The sequence below is a fragment of the Amyelois transitella genome, chromosome 17 (assembly GCF_032362555.1).
Source record: "Amyelois transitella isolate CPQ chromosome 17, ilAmyTran1.1, whole genome shotgun sequence".
Lineage (NCBI taxonomy): Eukaryota > Metazoa > Arthropoda > Insecta > Lepidoptera > Pyralidae > Amyelois > Amyelois transitella.
The window spans coordinates 8,329,316-8,356,969 of NC_083520.1; the positions used below are offsets into that span (position 1 = coordinate 8,329,316).

At 34.4% G+C, this 27,654-nt stretch overlaps 1 protein-coding gene across 1 annotated transcript in view; it reads left to right on the top strand.

Moving 5' to 3' along the window:
- Positions 1-1,445: 1,445 nt before the first annotated feature.
- The window catches only part of LOC106134331 (neuropeptide CCHamide-1 receptor), a 117,493-nt gene continuing 91,284 nt past the window's right edge, over positions 1,446-27,654 (top strand). The window contains exon 1 of the mRNA XM_013334350.2: positions 1,446-1,684. The gene's annotated coding sequence lies outside the window, so the exon portion shown is untranslated. The remainder of the gene's footprint in view (positions 1,685-27,654) is intronic.

Genomic DNA, 27,654 nt, shown 5'->3' on the forward strand with positions numbered 1-27,654 from the left:
GTGATGAGGATGCAACCGGGACTAAAGCCAGGAGGAAGAAGAATCTTAAAACTACTTGCCTGATGACAAATTTGTAAAAAATGCTATAAGATCGTAGTTTAATTGTGTTCCAGCTTAAATTATAATAGACTGATCGGCGCGCACTGCGTTAAAGGATCACCTATTTCTTTCTTGATAATATTTACTATATTTACGATAGTTGATATCATTTACTCACAGACGCTTTAGATCCGCATTTAGGCCTTTCATGCTCCACTTTATTTTTCTTTAACATCATGATTTTATTGGTTTATAGGCTTGCATGAAATTGCCACTTCTTCATAAATTTAAGAACTAACTTTTGTCGGTGGAGTTAAGTCTTCCATTTATCTCTTTTATCTGTATTTTTTTTTATTTATTAGTATGCTGTAACTTTTACTTTTAGTTTATTTGATCAAAATATTTTATTCTTCGTCTTCCTCTTCCCATATTTTTTCCTTCAAATATAATTTCAAAAAATTAGTGACGTAATCATATTGCCACATAAGCCATTAAGTAAATAATACAATATTTAAAAAAAATAATCAAGAATACATACAACAACAAGAAAGGAACAAATTAGTTCGACCAATGTGACATTACACGTAGTAATAAAATCCATGGGTAGAGGTCGGTTAGGATGTAATAGTGGCGGTGATTGGCGGTAGTTACGTAAGACCATCTTCGCCGCTGTATTTATTACTATAGTCATATATACATATATAAGTATGTGAAGTCTTTACGCATATAAGTTGGCGCGTCAGCAAGGACAATGTCTATACACTCGTAGATTACTAGCTTTTATTGTCTCGGATCCTAAGGTCCTTGGTTCGATCCTGAGCCAGATCATGTTAAAAACTTTGTTAATTTGATTGCATGGCCTTGGAATTATTATATAAGAACTTAAATGACTTAAATCTTTCGAAGTTTTGAATTGACTATTGGGATTAATTGACATAGGAATTGATGTTTTGTTTATTTTAAATCATTATTTTCTTAACGCACTCCTTGACTGTATTTTGATATCGATAATGTCCATATACTGATAATGGTTTTTTAAAAATGTTATATATTTTTCTTTCTTTCTCCGATGCTTTAATCTATAAAAATTAGTTCCTCAATTTCTCTACTTTGAAAGTATAATCTTTCGAAAAAGATTAAATCTACTTATGAAAAAGAATAGAGTGAATTGAGAACCTCTCTATGTGAATTCGGTTAAAAATTGAAAACAACATGCCATTAATTTTCTAAGTTCTATTTAGTTCTAGTCTAGTCTAGTTCTATCACACTCAATCAATATCAAAACTAAAAGTTTATTTATGTTTACCAGAATCTGAACAAAGTCGTATACTATTCACATAGTTCGTAGGCACTTTGAATGTCGTAGCCCCGTAGCGGTCTACACTTCTACAGTCACTTGACGCTTGCCGAGTACGACGGCCGAACCGCGCGCGCCGGCCGTTCTCTATGAAGTTCTGAATTTGAAATTTCAAACTGCGTTGTTTTTTTAAAACTTACTGTTTATTGCCAGTGTCGTTATGGATATAAATAAATTTGTTTTGTGCATTGACGAAATCAAAGTTTGAAAGTTCGGTGAATATAGTTTTGAATTTGGAATTTTGTTAGATTTGTCTGTGAATGAGTTTTAAGAATCTATCCAGTTGAGGTGAGTTGTTTTTCGATGTTTATATAAAAATATTAAATTATTTTTTTATTGCTTAAGCGATGTGCTCATTAATTCTATTTATAATAACAATCGTATTGTCATAAATTTTAAACACAGATATATAAAGTACGGAGATAGACAGAATAGCTTTTACACATAAAACTATAACAATAAATTAATACTAAATTTATGTAAAGTAAAAGTTAACGAGGTAAGGAAAATATGCTTTGCAACAATTGGATTTTAATTCTTGCCTAGAACAAAAACACAATTATTTATCCAAAAGTTACAAACGAAAATGTTTTACAAATGATGAAATTGATTCAAAAACTTTTGATTATTTTCAAACTCTCAAAGTAAGGTGTATTATTGAGACCAGTAAATGGATTACATTCTGAATAAGTTTCTAATTGAAAACAGTTTACGACTTAAGAAAATTTAACAATTTAATCCAACAATATTCATACCCATTGAATTTCATTGTTAAATTTATATAAGTTCAGTTATTTTTACATTATCAAAACTAATCTAATTTATTTTTAAACGAATCTATTCTAAAGAGCTTGTTTTTTTCTTTCAATGCGTAAATTGATTTTTGGTACTTTGGTAGAGAAACAGAATTAAGACTGTCGCGTGGGAATTCTCTCTCGTGCAATATCAATATTGAGAAATTATAGTCGAAAAAAAGCAAAGCTTATCTAATTTTGCTGAGGAAACGTAATTTTCAGAATAAATTGTATGTTCTATTTTATCTCTGAGCCAAAATTTATAAAACTCGGTTCAGTTTTTTTTTGTTTTTATAACATACTACATATTACAAACAAAAATAAGATGTTTTGTCTTTATATTACACGGAATAAAGTGCTTCTCATCCATATTATATAATACTACTGAAGATGTCGTTTACAATTGACAGAATAAATATTATAGCCAAAGAAATAGGAATAATAATTATTTGTATTTCTATAATTACCACTATATACCTATGTAGCTATTAAAATAAAAAACTTTTTAAATAAATATCATAAATAAATATACGTACGGTACAAATTCATAGGAAATCTGTTTCATCGTCTAAATCTGCAGCAAATAAAACTGGCCAGTGTTTTTAAAATAACCAGGTATGTTAAACTCAGATGGATGCAACACACTCACGATTGAATCTAACGCACACAGATTAACAGTTATCGCACTACCCGTATATCCATCTCAGTTTGGTCCAAAGGTTCGACTGGAAGAGAATGCCTTGTGGCATTAAGTCCACCTGTTGTACATTTTACGTGCATGAAGTCTAAATAAATAAATAAATTACTCTTTCGTGTGCGGCTAAACTTGCAGCCCTACGGTTTTGATTTTTACGAACAGGGTGTCTTGTTAGGTACTTAATGTTGTTACGTAAGTTGCGTTCTATATCTTCAAAAAAAGGGGACACGAGAAGCACAGATACAACTGTCGCTATACACAAAAGCCCAGCTTTTTGAGTTTATTTATTTATTTAAAAGTTTATTGCACAAAAAAATATACAAAGGACGGACTTTATGCCGTTTAGCATTCTCTAACAGTCTACCAGCAGTTTGTTTGGTGTAAGCTACTCTAATAAATATAAAAGGCTAGTTTTAATAGTTTAATTTTACAACTTATCTACCTCATCTACCGACCCCGAGTATCGGGAAAAGGCGAGGCCCAAGTAGAAGTAGAGGGTGTCTTGTTACTATTTCGATGACTTTACATGTATAAAAGTATGCAGAGATCGTGGCAAGTGGAAAGAGGTAGTCTCTGCCTACCCCTCCGGGAAAGAGGCGTGATTTTATGTATGTATGTATGTATCTCATCTAACCGACTCTCTGTAAACACATACACGGTTACCCTAATAAAGTCTAACACTGCATTTGGTTGGTAGAAAAGTCTAGATTAACATCTTTTGTAATGAAAATATCTCAAAAACCCAAGCTCATTCGTAAACTATTTATAGAGGTTCACTGTAGGGAAATATTAATTATCAGTGCATAATTTAAGCACTAGCAATGCCGATAGAAGCACAACTTCAATATAGGTACACAAAACATTTATGTCAGAATAATTAATTACCCAAGGTAACAACTAATATGAAACTACAATATACTAGTACATTGAGCCGCGAAGTTCAGTTCTTTACGATAGGAAGATTAAATTTAGTAGTAGCTGCGCCTGAGGCTTAGCTCTTCGCGGTAAAAGTATTTATTAAGTATCCAGGTCCATAAAAGTATTTATTTAGAATCAATATTCTAGTAAAAAAAAAAAATATATAAATCCGTTTAGAAGATTTTGCGTAAAAGAATAACAAACAAATGCTTACTTTCTTTCAAACTTTTGTTTTTATAATATTTGTAGGATGAGATAGTAAGAAGTTAATATTTCACTAGGAAGTTTAATTGTACGTTGGCATAGAGAACAAGTGCAGTGTCGTTACCGGCACCAGTATAAAAAATATAAGGACCAGTCTATCTCTTTCCAATAAATGTCGTAAAAGGCGACTAAGGGATGGGCTTATAAACTGGGGATTCTTCTTTTTAGGCGATGAGCTAGCAACCTGTTTTTATTTGAATCTCAAATCAATCTGAACGTGATCTATCAGTCTTTCAAGTCTCTGTCTGGCCACTGAGATATTGACGTAATTATATGAATGAATGATAACAGAAAAAGGCGACTAAGGGATAGGCTTATAAACTTGGGATTCTTCTTTTAGGCGATGGGCTAGCAACCCGTCACTATTTGAATCTCAATTCTATCATTAAGCCAAACAGCTGAACGTGGCCTATCAGTCTTTACAAGACTGTTGGCTCTGTCTACCCCGTAAGGGATAAAGACGTGATCATATGTATGTATGTATGATAACAGAACACATGAAAGACGAAAATGGCCCAAATTGTCTTCATTTTCTTTCTCTACATAGAAAATTCAAAGCAAACCCAGATAGCAAAAAGGGTTCGTACAAGCAACTTCGGGTCACGTAACGAACCTTGGCAAATCAGTTTCCTGCGGACCTTAAAGTTAATCAGGGGTTATTCAGTCCTGTGCCAACTGGACAAGGTTGAAAGAATATTGGCCTTTAAGGAATTTACGTATCTTCTTTTTTACATATATATAAAAGCGTAAAACACTCACTCATTCACTGATCACGAAATCTTTAAAACCCACTTAGCCAAAGATGCTATTTGGCAGGAAGATAGATTGTGACTGGGAGACGTCCGCTAAGAAAGGATTTTTGTACATTCCCGCGGGAACGGGAGATAACGGGATTGGCAGAGCCGAGGATGTTCTCTAGTATGTGCCGTTCATCAAATGCAGACTTCGTCACTGATTCGCTTGCGAACGAGGAACAGTGTATGCCAGATGAAAATTACTAGTTTTTTTTCCTATACTATAGTACATACCTACATATATATATAGTCACGTCTATATCCCTCACGGCGCAGACCGAGCCAATAGTTTTGAAAAAACTGAAAGACTCGGTTTTTATGATGGAATTATTGTGCCTAGTAGTTCCCGGCACCAATACGAATAAGAATAGAATCAGTCCATCTCTTTTCCATGGATGTCGTAAAAGGCGACTAAGGGATAAGCTTACAAACTTGGGATTCTTTTTTAGGCGATAGGTTAGCAACCTGTCACTATTTGAATCTCAATTCTGTCTTAATGACAGACAGCTAAATAGCTGAACGTGGCCATTCGGTCTTTTCAAGACTGTTGGCCCTGTCTACCCTAATCTAATGATGAAATTGTATATATGAGTTTTAAATAAAAATGAAAAAAAAAAGTTAGAAAATATAACTTTTTCTTAAAAGGCGGAATAAAAGCAATGTCTCACAGTTAACCTTAGCACAGAAAGAAATATAAAAATTCTAACAGCTGCCATTCTACCCACGACTGTTTTAAAATCTTAGTTCCAACTTACTTAACTTATTTTCTAAACAGGCGGAATTAAAAAGTTTTTCTATTCATCAAGAAAATATTATCGCTTGTTACAACAGTTTATCCAATAAAAGGGATTATTCTGTAATAGATCGAGTACATCCAATCCATCCATCATCCATATCAAATCCATCCAAAACTAATCCGAATTTTTTTTTAATAAAAGAGACTTATATTTTTATATTTTTTGCTGTATTTTTGTACGTAACAACTGAGCTTAGATAGAAATGGGGTTGATGAAATTGTGTCAAAAGATAGATTAGATATAACTTAGAGAATATTTTAAATTTGTAGCGACTAAGCTTGTGCTAATAAATCAATACATAAAATTACCGGAAGGGTAGACAGAGACTATATTTTTCCACATTCCACGATCACTGCACACTTATTCAGGCAAGCTTTTCGATCTATGGACAAATGAACCGATTTTGGTGAAATTGAGCTTTCAACTGACTGATTTTTAGAATCAGAAGTAAATACGACTTCGATTTTCCCTTGACTTTCAAACACGACTGAAGCGTCAGGCAAATGCACAAGCATTTCAATCTTTTCTCATCATGCCCTGGCTGGGATTCGAACCCGAGACCGGGACCGGGAGAAATACAAATTTGCACTGGCCATTTTTTTTTTATAAAATACTCTTAGCTAAGAAAGTCATTTATATTTTTTTCTTGTCAAAATAGCATATTTGTATATATTGTATATATCCAACTAGAATAAGAAAACGTGGCCTGCAGGCAAGTACTGGGAATGTATTCGACGCATAGTTTCGGGGTAAAGCACTCGATGAGCTTTCAAGTTTGTGCCCTCGGGTCGAGATGCCTTGGGTTGCCAACCTTCTCCGAATTTTGAGATAGTTTTAGGAAAATAATAAAAAGGTTTTAATTTAAAAACCTCCCATTAAATTATAATATTTGGAATGTGTTAGTTATATGGTAATGTAAAGTATTTTCATGTTTTTTTTGTCAGTCCAAAAAAGGAAAAATAAGTTTTATTTAGAAGTAGCAAAATAAAAAATCGACGTTGACGCGCTTTCGGAATGCAGATAATATTTTTAGGGAATTTTTAATTCGGGTGACAAGTAAAGCTTATTCAAGAAGTCCTCATGCAAAGGAAAGGAACTTTTCACTTTTATCCCCGGTTTTTTGATCTGCGTAGTTGGCTACCCTACTGGTGTTGTAACTAAAAGCATATGTCGACAAAAGTAGCAGTTTGTTATATGTAACATTTTTTAATATCTCTTACCTAAATATGTTTTTGGGTTTGTTTACCAATTTTTATATTCCAACAAAGAAATAAGTAAAAACAATAGAAGTCCGAAGTGATCATGGCAAGTGGTAAAAGATGCGTGATATTTTACGTAGTACCTACATATTTCTAAAAAAAATCTTAGTTTTAAAGTTTAACACTTTTTATTTTTATTATTCAGTTTTCTATGATGACTATCAAAAATGAGCAGTTAATTAAAGATTAGGGAAAAGATAACTAGGTATAATAAAATGAAGAATAAAATTTCATTTTCATTTTAAAAAATCTTAAATAATCGTAGTCTTTATTATCTACAATTACGCTTACATTACAAATAAGTCAAAATATCAAATAATTGTTTTATATTTTTGAGTTTATTCCTTACAAGCAAAAATGCAAATCTTTTCTCATAATAACATAAGTATGGATTATGGTTGAATTCATTAATGTGATTTTCCTGCTCGTAGCATAAATGCTTACAAATAGTTACTTCAACCAAGTAGAGAAACTTTATAGGTTAAAATTATATTTACGTATTATGCCTATAAACTAGCCAACAAAGAATCATTTACAAGTTTTGACGGCCTCTGTGGCGCAGCGGTAGTGCGCTTGTGTGAACCACGCTAGGTTCCGGGTTCGCATTTCGGGCAGGACATAATAAAAAAACTTTTCCTGATTGGCCTGGGTCTTGGGTGTTTATCTATGTAAGTATTTTTCTAATATAAAATCGTTGAGTTAGTATTATCTAACGTATATGTATATATCGTAACACAAGTCTCCAACTTACGTCGGTGCTAACTCAATCTATGTAATTTGACCTGTATATTTATATATGTATATTATATTAAGGTCTAACTCTAAGATATCCTCGATTCAGGCGTAAGATAACGCCTAGAATAGGGTCGTTAATTAATTAGACTAACTACGACACAAAACAGAAAAAGGTCTACATTAGTTCTACTAGTTCTGTAATTGTAAGTAGAAGTCCTGTAGATAATTTCACCAGGAGAAAAGATAAAAGTTTGTATTCATACATATTATCTTTATCCTTTGCTGGGTCGACAGAGCTAAAAAAACTGGAAAAAACTGGAAGGTCACGTTTAGCTGTATACGATGAACTGACATTCAAATCGGGACAGGTTCCTAGCCTATAAAATTAAGCCTAAGTTTATTAGGTTTCAGTCAATATTTACAACAATTAATTATTACACAATATTTACAACATACATACATACATACAAATGGTCACGTCTATATCCCATGCGGGGTAGACAGAGCCAACAGTCTTGACGACTAAATGGCCACGTTCAGCTATTTGGCTTAATGATAGAATTGAGATTCAAATAGTGACAGGTTGCTAGCCCATCGCCTAAAAGAAGAATCCCAAGTTTATAAGCCTATCCCTTAGTCGCCTTTTACGACATATTTACAACAATTTATTATTTTACTACACTTTTCACTGACCACGATCCCTGCATACTTCTTGCTTGTCAACCACATTCATAACGTTCTACATATCGCCAGAACGTTGTAAATATATGTATACATAATTTTATATATTTATATGTTAAACAAATAAATCATCTTTATCTAATGCAAATGCGTTTTTATAACCTAAGTTATTTCTACATTCATGCATTCTGCAGTGATGAATTAATGATGTAAACGTAAAGATTTATTACCTACCTTACATCTATACTTCTTATATGAAAATTAAATACTTGTATTTTTCTATGTAAAGCCTGTGAGGATCCACGTTGTTTAACAAGCGAAGAAATAACACAGTGCTCCGTGTGGCACTAAAGAATAAGACCTATCCAGGTCTTTCCCATGGATGCCGTAAAAGGCTACAAAGGGATCGGCTAATAAACTTGGGATTCCTTTTGTAGGCGATGGACTAGCAGCCTATTAGTATTTGTTTATTTTATTATTTTATCTCAATTCTGTTATGAAGCCATACAGCTGACCTTTTAAGTTTGCCAAGACTGTTGGCTTTGTCTACCCCACACGGGATGGAGATGTGAAGTTATGTACGTACGTAAATAACACAGTGTGTGCAAGATACTTAACTTCCTGTGCAAAGTTAAACTTACGAATCTCTCTTACAGCATAGATTAGCATTCTGTCACTATCTGAATCTATTCAGCTGAACGTGGCCCTCTTGTTTGCAAGTTTAATAACTGTGTTATTTAAATATAACCCACCTTTTTTTTTCTACTATTTCTTACAGGAACAAGCAATAAGTTTTAATATTTTTTTAGAATAAAGAGTATAACTTGTAATCTTTTATAAGTAATCTATTCTATTATTATAAATGCGAAATGTCGATTTGTCTATCTGTTACGCTTTCACAACTAAATTGCTGGACCTATTTCGATAAATTTTGATTACCAAATATCAAATGCACTACTTTTGTTGGATATTTATTCTTGTTTTTTTTTTAGTTTAACTCCGGTAAACCTACGGAGAGAAGCTATGAAATAAACGGATCCAGAACGGACTACTTATATTGAAATAAAAACATACGAACATTGCTCATCTCCCCCAAGGTTCTGACGTTACTTCCATAATGAAATGAAACCCGACGTAGGATCACCATCCATTTGATATCATTAAATATTAACCGGTTCTTGAGTTACACAGCTACTTATCTATATCTAGCTGTAAGAAATTTCAGTGGGTAAAGTAGGTTGTATTTTACGAGTATGTTCGTATATGACATGAATGCACAGAAATTTTAAGTCTAGCAGCTACATACATACATACATACATATGATCACGTCTTTATCCCTTACGGGGTAGACAGAGCCAGCAGTCTTGAAAAGACTGATAGGCCACGTTCAGCTGTTTGGCTTAATGATAGAATTGAGATTCAAATAGTGACGGGTTGCTAGCCCATCGCCTAAAAGAAGAATCCCAAGTTTATAAGCCTATCCCTTAGTCGCCTTTTACGACATCCATGGGAACGAGATGGAGTGGTCCTATTCTTTTTTTTTATTGGTGCCGGGAACCACACGGCACTAAATTTTTGCAGCAGCTAAACGGGGACATTCTGAGTCTCTTCGAGGCTGTGTCTAACTCGTAAAAGGCATAGTCACAGGACACGTAGACTACGTCTAGTTGGTTCAGTGGTGAGGTTATACTATTTGAATCTCAACGTGGCCTATCACTCTTTTCAAGACTGTTGGCTCTGTCTACCCCACAAGGGATATAGACGTGACCATATATATGTGTGAATATATATATACCGTATGTATGTATGTATGTTGAAGCGGCATTAAAATCAGTTTTAAGTAATTTATTTCACGTCAAACAATGTTGTGAAAAACCAAAAGTTAATATGACAATCATTAAGTGATGTTGAAATGTCCTATAATAAAAAAAATATATTTGAATTTGTCGTATAACTTCTGAAACGGTCTATTCATTAGTGGAATTTTACGACACAAGATAACCCGAAATTCCCTTAGGCATTTCTACGAGATAATTTACGGTTTAATTTATTTGATCAGGAACGTAGGGATTCCTTCAGGAGTCGGCTGGAGTTTGCTAAAGGTTTTCGACTGATATTAAATCTCTAATCGTGATTTATGTTACAAAGTTCTACAATAAAGAATGAATATGTATTGTTATTTTATCAATGGTGGCAGTATTAATGGAAAAAGTTTCTACATACATACACATACATATATAATCACGTCTACATCCCTTGACTGGTAGACAGAGCCAACGGTATTGAAAAAACTGAAAGGTCATGCTCTATGGTCAGCTGTATGGCTTAAAGATGGAAATGAGATGCAAATAGTGTCAGGTTGCTAGCCCATCGGCTACAAAATGAATTTTTTAGCCTTTCTCGAAGTCACTTTGAAAGATATGGAATGATCCTATTCTTAAGTGCCAAGAACTACACGGCACAATATTTTTTTCATACACTTTATTGTATATGTAATAAGTTTTGTAATTATTTTGTGAAGCGGCAAATAAAAATCGTTTCATTAATAAACATATAATATACTAGCTGTTGCCCGCAGCTACGTTTCCGTGTTAACGTAATATAGGCGTGATTTATACATGTACGAGTATGTACATATGTACAAATTACACCAATTGAGGTTGCCTTGAAGTAAGTTCGAGACTTGTGTAACGAGATACTAACTAAACGATAATATATTTTATAATAAATACTGTTATCTATCTATTTTATTCTATCATTAAGCCAAATAGCTGAACGTGGCCATTCAGTCTTTTCAAGACTGTTGGCGCTGTCTACCCCGCAAGGGATATAGACGTGACCATATCTATGTATGTAATACTTTTATACATAGATATACATCCAAGACCCAGGCCAATCAGAAAAAGTTATTTTCTCATCATGCCCTGGCCGGGATTCGAACCGGGACCTACTGTTTCACAGACAAGCGCACTAATTACTTTTATCTGCCGAAAATGCCCTAAGTAATACGAGTATGTTTCTTTGTTATAATTCAGTGATTGTTACTAAGTGTAACTAAGTACATTCCTTTTGTTTGATAAATACTTTGCAAGGTGCTATTAAGGTCAGGTTAAGACAAAAGTTATGCGATTTATGCGATGCCGAATGACTGTTATGTTTGTCATCACGCGAAGCCTCGCTTTTATATTTTTCAAGCAATGAGTTCATCTACATACTGTTTTTCATTGTTTTTGAATATGAAAATTGTATAAATGTTTTGCATGAAGAGAGTTATGAATGTGGATGTAGCGAAAAAAGTATGCGGAGATCGTGGCAAGTGGAAAGATGTATTCTCTACCTGACCCTCCGGGAAAAAGGCGATATTTTATGTATGTATGTGTTAAGATAATTAGCCGGGATGTTAAATAAAATACTGTGTGTCGGTAAAAATAAAGATAATTATAATAAAAAACTTAATATATAAAAATAATCCTAACTTAAATTCGTCTTAAATAATCGGTGTGAAAATTAACAATTGACAATCACCATTTTCATTTTATTAAGTATTACCTATTTTCTTAGCGGCCAATACGATATACAATTTTAAACAGTATGTATAAATGTTTTAAGTACCTATATAGAGCACTATAATCAAGCACCATTTTATAGATTCGTAAGACCCTTATGTATCCTGGCACTTAAAAATAGTACCACTCCGTTCATTTCCCATGAATGTCGTAAGAGGACACTAAGGTATATACTAATGGAATTCTTCTTTTAGACAAAAGGCCAGCAAACTGTTACTGTTTGAATCTCAATTCAGCTTTAAACCATACAGCTGAACGTGGCCTTTCAGTCTTTACGAGGCTGTTGGTTCCGTCTACTCCGTAAGGGATAACGTGATTATTATGTTTGTTTGTTAGTAAATACTTCATTGTAGGTACAAAAAAAAATTTGTAGTACATAACAAGACATTAAAAATAACAATGCACAAGGGCGGACTTATCCCTGTGAGGGATTTCTTCCAGTCAACCAGGTAGTTCAAAGAAACATATCAAGTATGTATGCATGTAAAAAAAATTGTTTATTTCAGCACTGCTTGATACTTTAATAGCAAACCACAAAACAGTAATGTACTTAGTTAAATAAAATTTAAATTAATGCTTTCAAAGTACAAGTAGTGCTGAGGACGCAAGGCGGGATGACTCTTGACCCATTTTTGCTGCCAAATGTCAATTTAGTACCGGTTCCCTCATTTTTACATTGTTACATTTTGACGGTTCTTCACAGTGCGGTAACTAACTCACAAATAGTAAATAGCTCTCAAGAGAAACTCTACTGGGAAGAACTTGCGGGGTAGATAGAGCCAACAGTCTTGAAAGGACTTATAGGCCACGTTCAGTTGTATGGTTTGAGATTCAAATTTTGACAGGTTGGTAGCCCATCACCTATACGAAGAACATACATACATACATATGGTCACGTCTATAACCCTTGCGGGGAAGACAGAGCCAACAGTCTTGAAAAGACTGACTGGCCACGTTCAGCTATTTGGCTTAACGATAGAACTGAGATTCAACTAATGACAGGTTGCTAGCCAATCACCTATATGAAGAATCCCAAGTTTATAAGCGTATCCCTTAGTCGCCTTTTACGAGATCCACAGGAAAGAGATGGAGTGGTCCTATTCTGTTTTCTATTGGTGCCGGGAACCACACGGCAGGTATTAATACAGTTAACAATAGCCGAAGATAAATCCAAAATAACACCTGACGCACGGGATTCGAATCGAGTTACTTGTGACGCACACGCACATATCGTATCATCTGATTTAATCTATCGGCGTTCTCGATACTGATATCACCGTTTTAACTATGAAGATGGTCATGTGATATGACTCTTGGCAGTTTGATACATATAATTCACTAGCTTTAGAACTTAAGTTTCTTCCTTGATAAGGTAGGTACTTTGATTATTGGTGAAATTATCGCTTAAACGAATAGTTTATCAACATTTTGCAATATAAAGATTTATTATTGTAACCTTTTGATTACATTTGTTTATAAAAAAATCATCTTAAAACAAACCCTCAATACTGCAAATAGCTAATAACTCACATCATAAATACATAATCACGTCTTTATCCCTAACGGGATGGACAGAGCCAACAATCTCGCAGAGACTGAAAGGCCACGTTGAGCTGCTTGGTTTAAAGATGGAATTCAGATTCAAATAACTCACATCAGACTATCGAATTCCTCTTTGTGTAACTTCAAGTACAAAAGTAAAGAAAAAGTTAAATCGTACTCGTAAAAGTTTTTAATTAACAATAGTATGCCGGAGAGTTTGAGACAATATTGGGAAATTCGGGATTTCATTTCTCCGCCAAAATTGTCCGCTATCAATTCGCTAAATCAACTTTTTCTAAGTCGCGGCTGTAATTTTTTTTTTAGAAAACTTTTGCATCACCCATACTCGAATACTATTTGTTTATGGTTTGGTTATATCGAAAACTACCAGACTGTTACTTATTTTTTTATTGCTATCCATAGGAGAAATCTACGTAAATCACTGAAAAAAGAAAAGAATGAGACCTTTATTATGGAATTTATGTAATACGCGGGCATAGCTGCGGGCAAGTATAATAAAATGTTGAATACAGTTTTAGTCCCAAAGTATAACGTACATACGAGAATACCTACCTATAAAGTATATGTATGTATACTTACTAAAATAAAGGTAATCAATGTTAATATTTTTGTAGTGAAAATACACATCCTACTAATATTATAAATGCGAAAGTTTGTGAGTATGTCAGGATGTCAGTATGGATGTTTGTTGCTCTTTCACGCAAAAACTACTGAACCGATTACGATAAAATTTGATATGTAACATATAACCTACTTTTTATCCCGGAGTTCCCGCGGGATTGATAGCAACCTGTCACTATTTGAATATCAATTATATCACTAAGCCAAACAGCTGAGCGTGGCCTATCAGTCTTTTCAAGACCGGTGGCTCTGTCTACCCCGCTAGGGATTCAGAGGTGATCATATGTATGTTTAACCTTTAATTATTTCAGGGTCTAAATAAAGAAACAGACTATATCAAAGTTAAAACTTAACTTAGTCAATCACTCTCCATTAGCGGAGACCGTTATTTGTTTTTGCTGGCGAGTGTAGTATCACCGCTGACTGTAATTTCAATTGTTTATTTTGACTTCATGTTTTGACTACATTGTAATATTCATTCATATTTTTTTTAGACTGAATATACGCAATTGTTTTTTATAAAACTGCATGCATTAAAATAATGAATATAGAAAAAATATAAGACTTTTCAATCACGAGTATACGAAAAAACACTATGCTAATAAAAATTTAAAATGTTTATTTTGGTTTGAATATTTTTTTTTGTTTGTTTTTCTGTTACCACTTTACGCTGTTTCTAAGAGCCAACTTTTTTAAATTTCGCCAATACTTAGGAGTATCAAAAAGAATATACGCCAGAGGGAAAAATATAGCACAACCAAGGAATACGTAATCCCTATGTATTCATCCCGGAAAAAGTACTGTTTTGATCAACATCTCGTTACACCAGCGAAGTTACGTTACGAAGCCGCAGGCGAAGACTAGGAGCTAAATAATTCAAAACAATAATCTATTTGCCGCGTGGTTCCCAACACCATTAGAAAAAAGAATAGGACCACTCCATCTCTTTCCCATGGCGTAAAAAGCGACTAAGGGATAGGCTTATAAATTTGAGATTCTTCTTTTAGGCGATGGGCTATCAAGCTGTCACTATTTGAATCTCAATTCTATCTTAAAGCTATAGCTGAGCGTGGCCTATCAGGATTTTCGAGACTGGCTCTGTCTACCCCGCAAGAGATATACACGTGATTGTATGTATGTATAAAAATAATTTATTTAGACTTAATCAAGCCAATTCTTTTTACACCGCCCAGACACGAGAAACGACCACGTTGTATATTCTTTCGGCACCTAGCCGTTAACGTAAATATTTTTTATGCCCCACATAATTCTCACTAAAAGCGTATGAAGGAGTATGGTACGTAGAAATGGCATAATTAAATTTTATGACCAATGAACGTCGAGAGAACCCCAAAGGGAGCGTTTTGAGACAAACGTGATTGTTTTATAGGCTCCAGTTTGTATCTCGTGGCGTGGCCTTTAATTCCCGGAAATATCTAAAAATATTTTCTTGGCATAAATTCAAAATCAATGCTATATGCAGACAACATTTGATCAAGTTGCAAAGCCAATAGTGTAAAATAGTGTTTTCCATCCCGCACAAATTGACCAATTTCTGTAGATTTAAGAGTCTAGAGAAGGATAAAGGGTACTTTTCATCCCGATAAAAACTATAGTTCCCGTAGGATTTGAGAAAATACTGTACCTACTTCTACTAATTCTTTTGTTGGTGGGGCTAATTTCGCGCGGGCGCAATTTAAACCTTGCAATTTCTATAAAGACCTAGCAATATTTACAATGTTCTATATGAACGCGTCACTTACATGTACTCTCGCTAATTTCGGCTCATTTCGGTAAACTTTCATGAAGAGAAAGGGAATAAAATTGCTGTCCTTTGAATTTGAGAGCATCGCTAATGGTAACTAATTAGATCTCGTTTAGCATGCATACGAGTATATATGTATGATAAGACAAAATATACTATAAAGCCCGTTTACGCCAACGCAATAAACATTTCATCGTTCAATGTATTTTTAGTTTGCATCATGTGTTGATTTATCATTATAATGATAAAGCACGTTACTTGGTTATTCCAAGTAATACAACATAATTGTTTGATTGTCTGTCTTGGTTTTTTTCTTGGAACAAATTTATCAGTACCTATGAAGAGTACGGCACCTGCAAAGGGCGTGCGTACCCTTTCCCTCTAGCCGCGATTCCGTAAACGGCATTAACGATTTCGTTAAATTTTTAGCACACGGGAGTAAATTAAAATTCGTTTTTCTCATATTTTCACCCAAAAAAGCAATTTCCCATGTTAAGTGGTCACTAGGAATCGATAATTAAGTTGCCGCGTCCATTTATGGTGTAGTGGTCAGATCTACTTTTAAATATCGCATAATATAAATCGGAGCCTTTTTTGTGACATTATTTATGGTTATTTGTTTTACTTCTTTCAGTAATCAATCACTCAACTATACACCATTACAATATGTGTTTGAAAAGATCAAAGATAAATAATATTAAACGGTAACAAACAAATAAAAACACACACTATCGCATTTGTAATAATAGTTGGAACTGATACAGAATAATAACGTGCTACAAGAAATCAAATATTTTTCTTCAAGTAATATATTTTTGTTTGTGTCTGCGTCTTGAAAAAAATATGTATAACCAAATATATGATTGTAGTAATGTACATTCAGTCAGAAAAGTATCGGGAATGGATTATTTATTTATGATTCCAAATTCAAATTTTTGTTTTTTTTGTTGTTGTTAGATTGGCACAACTGTTTTCCATTTTGGCGCGGAGTTTGAGTTGCATCTGTTGTTTACATTAAATAGGGGGAAGTCCCCCAGTGGCGGACACCTAAGGTTATTTCAAAATAAAACATAAAATATGTAAGGAATGTTCATAAAATTATGACTTATATTGGATAACAAAGTTAGAAATCAAATTAGTTTAACAAAAATGCAACCTCTGCTAAAAAATAATTAATACTATCAAACAAACTTTGGTAACAAAAAACATAATTTTAAAAAGTGGCACCTAGTACCGGACGAATATTTGTGCACGCAACTGACACCAGTTTCATCACAGTTATAAATTCTTGAGGGTGTGAATGTTGTACTGCTTCATCAGCTTTTCAAGGTTGTCGTAGAAGAGATGAGATCCACTCGTTGTTTGTTAAATCCTACGGGGCGCATCATGCTTGTCGATTCCGGTGTTCTCAACGAAATGTCAGAATGCCTTTTCATGAAGTCGTAATTTTTTATTGCGACTTTTATTTTTTATCTATCAGCACTGCCTTTTTCTTTATTAAATCGATGAGGAATCTTCATGACTTCAACTAAGTCGTATGCTAATTTAAGAAACTTCTTTTTCATGAGAGGCATGCATCTATTCGATAATACTTTAATGTGGTCCACCAAGACTTCTTCATACTCTGCTGAGAAGGTGTTAGTGAATCTACCTAACTTTGGTTTCATTGTTACTTCTTCTCAATTTAGGGCCTTTATTTAATGTATAGTGCTTTTAGGAATATTGTATCGCATTGCAGCTTGTCTTACACTCAGTTCTTTTGACATAACCTTATCAATAGCAGTTTGTAAGCTCTGTGGATCCCAGGATCCTTTCTTTTTCTTCTCTTCCATTTTAACTATCTTCTTTCTTCTATACTCTAAAACAAAATTAAATAATTAGAATAAAATACGTAATTTCTTACAAGAAATATCAATATGTTTACTGTCCGGCACTAAGAGACGACTTAGTGTCCGGTGCTAAGGGACACACATTTTCGTTCATTAGATGGTACCTACTGAAAATGTTTAAAAGATGTAATAATTTTCTACCATTTTACGGATAACAATCGAGTACTGATTTTATCTTTGAATACCACTCAAATGTAAATGCATAAATATACTAGAATTACTTACATTGATATTTAGGTGACGCCGTGATTTTGAGCCTAAAACAGCAAATGGTTACTCCTGCCGCGGCCGTGTGCGTCGCTCGCGAGGCACGGCGCGTGATCTTGTACCTGTATGCCCCAGCACCCCTTTCACTTGTATTTTGAAACGAACTGATTTGTACTCGCTTGAATAGTACGAGTGTCCGGCGCTAGGTGCCGTCCGGCGTTACGGGACTTCCCCCTACAGTGCTATTTTTAGTTATATCATATCTAGTGTGTATTGCTAATTTCATAATGGATAAAAACATCGAACAAAGAGTTTGTCTTAAATTTTGCATTGCCAATGGAATATCGTGTTCGGAGTCACTGAAAATGTTACAGAAGGCTTACGGTGAATCGACTTTATCAAAAACTCGTGCTTATGAGTGGTACAAAGCGTTCAAAAGCGGTCGAGATGTGATGGAAGATTTGCCTCGCTCTGGTAGGCCATCAACGTCTGCAACTGAAGTTAACATCGCAAAAGTGAAGGAAATAGTGACTGAAAATCCTCATTCAACTTTGAGAGAGATAGCCACCGAACTTTCTGTATCTCACGAGTCGATCCGTACCATTTTAACTAATAATTTGGGTATGAAACATGTTGCCGCTCGGCTAGTCCCAAAAGACCTGAATTTTTTTCAAAAACTCAATCGCATGAGAGTCGCTGAGGACATGCTAGAACGAGTCAATTCCGACCCAACATTCATGAAACGCATTGTTACTGGTGACGAGACGTGGGTTTACGAGTTTGACATGCAAACTAGTCAACAAGCTTCGGAGTGGCGCCTTCCAACTGAACCGAAACCGAAAAAACCACGCCAAAGTCGTTCAAAAGTCAAAGTCATGTTGACTGTTTTCTTTGACTATCGCGGTGTTGTGCACTCGGAATTCTTCAGCAAATCCGACGAAAAAGGCCAGATTTGTGGAAAGAAAATTCTTGGATTTTGCACCATGATAATGCACCTTCGCACAAGGCCATCATTGTGAACGAATTTTTAACCAAACACTCAACAAATACCATCGAGCAACCACCATATTCACCAGATATGGCTCCAGCCGACTTTTTTCTTTTTCCTAAACTCAAATTACCACTTCGTGGCACCCGTTTTCAATCGGTAGAAGACATAAAAGAGAATTCGCGGCGAGAACTGACCTCAATTCCGGAAACAGCGTTTAAAAAATGTTTTGATGATTGGATTATTCGTTGGCGTAAGTGTATCGTTTCTAAAGGAGCATATTTTGAAGGTGATAAAATAAATTTGGATGAATAACAAACAGTTTGTGTATTATTGATCTTTTCCTGCTACTTTCTTGACAGAGTAGTATGTGTATCCAATGTACATAATTAATTATTAACACTATTTTTTTTATTAAAAATCTTTGTTTAAATTTTTAGGAAAAAATGGGTAGCCTAGGATTTGTAGTGAGCCCATCAATACTTTTCAGAATTCCATTTTAAAGCATTGTATATGGTTCAAACCATGACCCTATTAACATAATGATACACTAGTTTCGCTTTATCCTACGTTGTTCACAGGAAGAGCACATTAAGCGGAACATAAATCTGAGCCCCTTGAACCGGTAGTACGGTGTATTTACACTACATGGGTTAAAAGAACAGACATAGAAATATCTAGACCATTTCTTCTTGTTCCTGGCGTTATACCCGGTCACATCCTTACTTTTCTAGAAACCCGGGGTGCGCATTTATAAGCATAATCCTGGATTGGGCGTGTCAGATTTTTTCACGAAGCGACTCCCATCTGACCTCCGCAATCTTCGCAGGGAAACCTAACCCATATTAGATCATGGTAACACAGTCAGTTAATTGAAAAGTGCACTTTTCCTCAGATGTTTTACCTTACCGTAATATACTAAATATGTATTTTTAGACAGCGTAAGGTGCTTCCCAACATCAATTTCACGCGGTACGGCGTGACGTTTGACGACTATTGGAAGACCACGTTCACCTATAAAACACAATGACGAAATTGAGATACAAATACCTGATGACAGGTTGCTAGCCCATGGCCTAAGAGAAGATTTAAAAGTATATTAAGGACAAGGCAAATAAACTTTTGCCTTGTCTTTAATAGACTTTTAAATCTTTGTATTAAGTCACGCTTTTTGCTTTTACTGTGTAGCGTTGATGTATGCGTTAACAAGCACCGTAATGATTGAGACAACTCTGACAACTGTTAGCTAATACAGCAAAAATAAACTTGTTTTCACTATACTAACTAGTAAAGTGAAAATAAACTTATTTTCACTGTACTAGCTAACTCGCGGAAAACTAACAGACCTGACCTATGTATGAAATTCGCGTGTCAAATGTTGTGGCTATAAAGACACCAATACAATTCATTTATTTCGTTCCGTACCACTAGTAGATACTGATTATTAACTGAAGCATAAAAATTTCACCAAACAAGTTAATTTGGTCAAAATAAAAGTTTAAGCAGACTTCACAGTTCACGGTGCAGTAGGCACAAAAACACTTGAAATAATGTCGTACAAATGAATGAACTAGCTGTATCTATCTAGAATTGTGTCAGCGTTTGTCAGATTATCATGTATCTCACTGTACATTTATTATCCTGTTTTGACTAAGCATGACTGTGGAATTTACGTACTCGTAGTAACAAATGTGTATGTAACGGGAGCGATGTTTCGGGCTCGACCAAAGGGAAAATCTTCTGCCAGGCTATGAGTTATGCCTGGGGAGCCGCGGCTCCGACGATGTTGTGTCGGAGCTTGTACATATAATTGAATCAGTGAAATCTTTGGTTGCGCGATTTAGACTCTTCGTTGCTATTGGCTGGGCGCCACATTTTCTTCGATATGATTGACGGTTGGTTTGTGACAGTGATGTCGTTACATGTAGAATAATTCCTGACACTGAGGTCACTCGGTAAGAACTGAACCTAATACTTACTGGCACCGAGAATTGTTACTACCACTCCACGTAACTCAACATAAGTAGCACAATCAGCACTTTCGCTTCAGTGGATTTCAGTTCGCAGCATAAGCTTACAATTATAAAATATCTAGAATATAGAAAACATACTTACTTCATATTCATACAATTTCTTTTTTATTTTACTTCTGACAACCTCAATCCGACTTTTATATGCGGTGCTTACAGTCTTCTCCAGCAAGTATACATCTAGCATTTCAATTTGTTGATGACAATGTTTTTTTTTATTGATTTGGCATGTATTAATTATGTCGTGATGTTTTTTAAGGCAGTTAGTAATTATTTTATATATATATATAATTTAAAAGCAGGCTATTATATAGTCGAAAATACGTTCTACAAAATAATAAACTCGTCTTTTTCTTGAGAAACAGGCAGATACTACTTTTCAATTTCGTGGAAAGTAGAAAAATCCCTATTTCTTTGATTTATTTGAAAGCTCTGACGACAGTGAGTTTAAAAGGTGATATCTACTACCTACTTTAATTTGTATACACGCATTCCGTTACAGATATTCACTTCACTGCTAGGCTTCTACTTACAGGAATATTTATCAGAAAACAGCTGAAGTGTGAAGTGTAACGGAAGTTTTAAAGGGCTTTATACATACATTAGCACATCACACCTTTTTCCATATGAGTTAGACACAGTCACAAACTCAATGGTCACGTAAGTGTCTTTTTAAGATAAATTGGCCTGTGAGACATAATATTGTTTTATATAACAAATAAGCAAAGTCCTTTATTTTCTTGCAGACTGCTATTATGATTTCAGAACAAAGTGCTTCTAGATCAAAACAGAATTTTCGAAATATCATCTTTAGAGCGTTATTTGTGGTACATAATATTTACAGAGACATAAAGGTAATTAATTACAAGACGAATACACATAATAATAGCAATCTCAAAGTAATCTTTGAACAATGTTTTCTTTGTACATTGGCATCTAATTAATTTACATCTGTGGAAACAAACAATACTTAGATATTTTACTCCTTATTTCACTGAACCATAAATTTTAATGGCATCCATTCAATATTTCCAAACAGTAAGTATTTAATAAATAAGAAGTAATTTTACTTTAAATTTGAACTTCTGAAAGAAAGAATGATAAATTTTACTTTGACTTATTTTCTTTCTGTCAGACAGAAAAAAGAAAAGTAGAAAAAGTAATAAAAGTATCTTGAAGAAAAATAATCTAAATTGCCCACGTGATAATGGAAAAATAATATTTTTTGTCATGCTTTGTGAGTGAAAATTAAGATCACAAACAAATACATCGTTAATTAGATTTTAAGATTGTACGGATAATAACTGGGAAAGTGTCTAAAGTCCTTTCAACTTGATTAATTATGGAATGTTGAAATTTGAGTGTAAAATTGGGTGATGCGCTGATGGCTTCCTTGTGCCGTTATTCAATCAATTCCGGTTTGATATTATAAGTGTTAATTAATTATTATTAAGATTTTAAGTTGCTAGTCAATTTAGTTTTTTTGTTAATATCTGTCAGCTTGAATAAACTGAGAGTTAGTTGAATTAGTTCTAATGTATAGCAAGAAAACCTGTCTGATAACAAATGAACAGTGTTTAGAGGGTAGATGCTAATCAAAACAAAGATGAAAAAATAATCAAGTAGAAATGTTTTTAATAATTAATAAGTATATAGTAGGTGAATTTTTATTTTCACAGTATATTTGGTCGATGAAACCGAATAGATTTTTTATAAAACACTAATAAAAAAGTGAAAAATAAATAATTCTCTTCCATACAAATTGGTTTGGTCAGCTTAGTATGCGAAACGGAATTTTTTTTCGCTTTTTCTGTTTATTTATTTTTATAGAAACCTACTCAGTTTTTTTGGCCAAACATTTTGTGAAAATTTATTTAACTGTAAACAGTTAAACCAATAACTATAACTAACCATTAAGGTATTACTTGATTAGCACTCTCCACTGATTTGTAAACCAAGGGTTTAACGTTTGCGAATTCAACAAAGTCTTGTTTTCTATTTGTTTTTCACACAGATGCCCTTTTGTTTAGTACTCATAGGGTAGACTCTTATATGAGGTTAGGACTGATGGCTACTAAATCAGTATATGAGGTAGTAATCAGGTCAGCTTTGTGAGTAGGGCCCGCAGTAGGGACCGGTAATTCCCACTATCACGGAGTATACGTCGAAGGAGTACGCATGGCATAAGCTCAGTTTGTGAGTATATAAATAAAGGTGTCGTCGGGGCCAAAGAGATTCGATTAATTATACCAAGAATCTAAAAGTAAGTAAAAGGCGACTAAGGGATAGGCTTGTAAACTTGGGATTCTTCTTTTAGGCGACAGACTAGCAACCTGTCACTATTTGAATCTCAATTCTATAATTAAGCCAAACAGCTAAACGTGGCCTATCAGTCTTTTTAAGATTGTTGGCTCTGTCTACCCCGCAAGGGATATGGACGTGATTATATGTATGTACGTATGACCCACTCCTTGATCGTGTTCATAGGAGAATCGACAATCTCGCTGGTGAGGAAGAAATTTCGCAATGCACTCTCCACTAAATATTTCTCCACGGCTACTACTGAAAAGCGGGCCAGACTAGGAGCTATTTTGGTCACAAATGAGATGACAAGACTTAGGATTACCCATTCAATACCCTCCTTTCTAGGTCATCTTCGTCGAAATAACGACGTTTGATTTTAGTAATGAGGACTAAACTACAGTATGGTTCTCGACAACAATAAAAAAAATTCAAAAAGTGAGGTTGCAAGCCCGTCCCTACAAGAGGAATCCCAAGTTTATAAGCCTATCCCTCAGTCGCCTTTAACAAAATTCATGGGAAAGATGTGTAGTGGTTCTATTCTGAAGTACCTGAAACCAGACGGCCTAGAGAATTGAAATTTGATATTATTTATATGTGATCTAAATTTTTCGTAGCTCCCACGAGATTTTTTGGTTTACGCGAACGGAGGTGCGGACGTACTTTAGTAGTCAATATTAAGGTAAATCTATATATTTTATTGAAATATTCTATCTTATAGAACATTATTATAACTGTCGTGAATCGCGACTCGTGATTACTTGAGCTTGAAATCAAAGATGGAGCTTCTTAACTTCGATTCAGAAAATGTCAATAATTTATACATTTCTCAGATTGTTATTACGCCAAAAGGATTGCCGTTCGAGTCGTAATACAGAATTTGCTTTGATATTTATCATTCCAAAATCAAATTGAAATAGAAAGGTAGACGCCTTGTTAATATTTTCATTTGTATTTTTTTTATAGTGCCGTAACGATTGGTTCCCTACTATGGGTGAGGCTTATAAACTTGGGATTCTTCTTTTAGGCGATGATGGGCTGGCAATCTGTCACTTATATGAATCTCTATTTTTTCAGTAAGTCAAACAGCTGATCGTGGCCTATAAGTACTTTCAAGACTGTTGGCTATATGTTGGTTGGTTAGTTTATATGTATGTATGTAATTTGTACGCACCGGATTGCCTTTTCCTTCCGGTAGTGAAGAAAAAATATAATGTTAAATTAAATTTTAATTAATTTTAATTCCTATTCAAGGGAATGGCTAATTAACTTGGATTTTTTTGAATATCTTGTGGCGTTAGGCTAGCAACCTGTAATTTTTGGATCTTAATTCTCTCACTGTTATACGGCTGGGCGTGCCCTTATAGTCTCTTCCAGACAGTAGGCTCTGTCTTCCCTACAGTGGCAACGATTCTGCCTCTAAGTTTGAGGTTCCATTGAACTTGGAACCGTTTACCGTTTCAGTAATGATGTAAAATGACATTGTTTTGTTAATTCATATCTGCCCCCGTAACAAGGGACACGACGCCGTTTTTATCGCGCGAAAATCTATCGCTGTCCCGTTTCATGTCATAATATAAAGTAAAACAGCAATAGTTATATGCGCGATTGAAAATGCGTCGCGCGTGCTTACAGCGGGGGCTGGGTCCGATTTTTACGAAATTGAGACTGTATCTTTCTGAATTTTCATTTTATAAAACATTCTCTAAATAATAATTGTGGAGGGGTTGAAACATTATGGAAGTGATAAAGTAAACTTATCAATATAAATCGAGCTTCAAATTGCACCTGTCTCCCATATTCTAGTTATTAATGGTCAATATTAATCAATGTTACAATGTCACTATGTCGCTGTAACTATGTTTAGTAATTGTATAAATTGATTGATCAAATACCAAACTTTATATTCTAGTAATATTAACGTTGATTTGCCATATAAATATTTTTAAGTAATTTCTATTTATTAAAAAGATTTAACAACCCTTATCACTAAGGGTTATAAAAAATAGACGTTGGCCGATTCTCAGACCTACTCAATATGCTCACAAAATTTCATGAGAATCGGCTAAGCCGTTTCGGAGGTTTACGGGTACGAACATTGTGACACTAGAATTTTATATATATATGATTTATATGATTTATATGATTAAAAGCTATATTTCTGGTCAAACAAGTAGCGCATAACCGCTTTTTTAAGTCAACAAGGAGAAGGAGTTCAATGACTTCCTAAAGTTCGAAAGCTGTGGCAATTTACCAAGACTGTATCTGATTAATGTACGGAGTACATTCACCTGCGGAATTACTTAACCCCCTATAAGTTTCGTTGGTTTCAACAAGGGGGATATGTTCGTCATGTTTCTTCTGTACATTGTTAAGAAAGTCATTCCTACTTTTATCCTAATGCCGTTACGCTGGGTATAATTATTTGAAAAAACCTGCACATGGATTACTACTACATATACATATATACATAAAGTCACGTCTTTATTACTTGCGGGGAAGAGAGAGCCAACAGACTTGAAAAGGCTGATAGGCCACGTTAAGCTGTTTGGCTTAATGCTAGAATTGAGATTTAAATAGTGACAGGTTGCTAGCCCATCACTACAAAAAAACCCCAAGTTTATTAGCCATCCCCTTAGTGGCTTTTTACGACATTCACGGAAAACCATACGACACTGGCTAACTCCATATTAGTCCTATCTCTCTCTTGTAATACAAGGCAAGGGTCAGGAGTGTCGTGATCAACAAACTTATAAATAATCACGTCTCTTCCCCTTACGGGTAGACAGAGACTTCTATCTTTCTGCTTACCACGATCCCATACTTCTTTTGCTTCATATACACACATACATACATATAATCACGTCTATATCCCTTGCGGGGTAGACAGAGCCAACAGTCTTTAAAACTGATGGGCCCCATTCAGCTTTTGCTTAGGTAAACATCATCAATCTTTCATGCCAACTCGTCAGTGAACTATAAACATACTCACCGAGAATTTCAGATGCTTACCTCAAAAATAGCTATCTAGACCTATATCCTCTATTCTAGACCTATTGCATACAAGAAGCTGTAAAAGTTTATACCCGGTATGCAAATTGCAAAGTGCACTATGCAATCCCGTGCAATTTCAGTTCTAGCAATCTGTAGTAAAGATTATGACTGATTGAAATATAGTTTCGTGAGGCATTACTCGTACGATCTGTGCGTGGGTATGTTTTTGTTTCTTCAGAGTGATATCATGCAGAGAGCTTTATACGTTTATGTAATATGAAAATGGCAATTTACTAAAACATGTTCTACTATACGTTTGTCTCTGGATTCGCTTGAGAAATTAAAGAGGTCTTGTTCTTGATGGATTTGTCGAAACCCTATGTACTATTTGTTTGTTACAAATAAAAATACAAATATTACTTATATTTAAATGAACTTATTAATTTACTGTATTTTTGTGTTCTTTCTTTTTATTGTACATACATAAAGATAATACAAAAAGATATAAAGATAACTCAAAACGTATTATTATTTACAGAGTAGAGTTTATTGGATGTTTTCGTAGCCTTCTAAACGTAAGTTTTAATTTATTTAAGTCTGACTAAAGACATCTCGTGTAAAGTCCTTAATAAATCGATAGTTTAACCAATAAATAAAATTTATCAGTACTTATGCAAAATACACCTTAGAATAAAGTTTTAGGAAAATTAAGGAGAAAACAGAAACAATGAACAGCTATAAAGATATAAATCAGCCAGATTATTTCATGCAGATTTAATTTGTGGCCGATTACGTTTCCAACATGGCGGCTTAGCCCTTAAATTAAACGCCAAACGATGGTGGAATTTATTTATGGCAGCGTTGTTAATGGAGGTAACAGGATTTTTTTTATTATTTTATTTGTTTAAGTTTGTTTGTCACCAGTGTTTAAAAATGTATCTTTAGCTTTATGGTTTGTTTGCTATTTGATGCAACTCAAACCAGTTGGCTAGTGTTTTTTAGTTTGATGACACAAATGGTTTAGAGGTAACAGGGTTAGGGTTTAGGTACATAACATTATAATGGTGATAAAAAGTTAACACATTTTTTATGTTATATAAGTATTGTTAGTGTTGCCGATCGATAGTCCACTATCGATAAGTACAGTATAGTAAAACTATCGATATCGAGCCATATAGATGATAAAAGTAGCCGAAACAGCATCGGTTCATTTTAATAAGGCGTAGGTTTTCAATGGCACGGATACAACTGTCACAAATGGTGACAGAAAGACTTTTTTCACAATAGATGCGTGTACATAATATCGTGCCACGATCTTGAGAAGATAAATAATGAGCATAAGGACCTCCAAGCTCATTTAAGAGGAAATACCAGCCACTATCCAATTCCATACA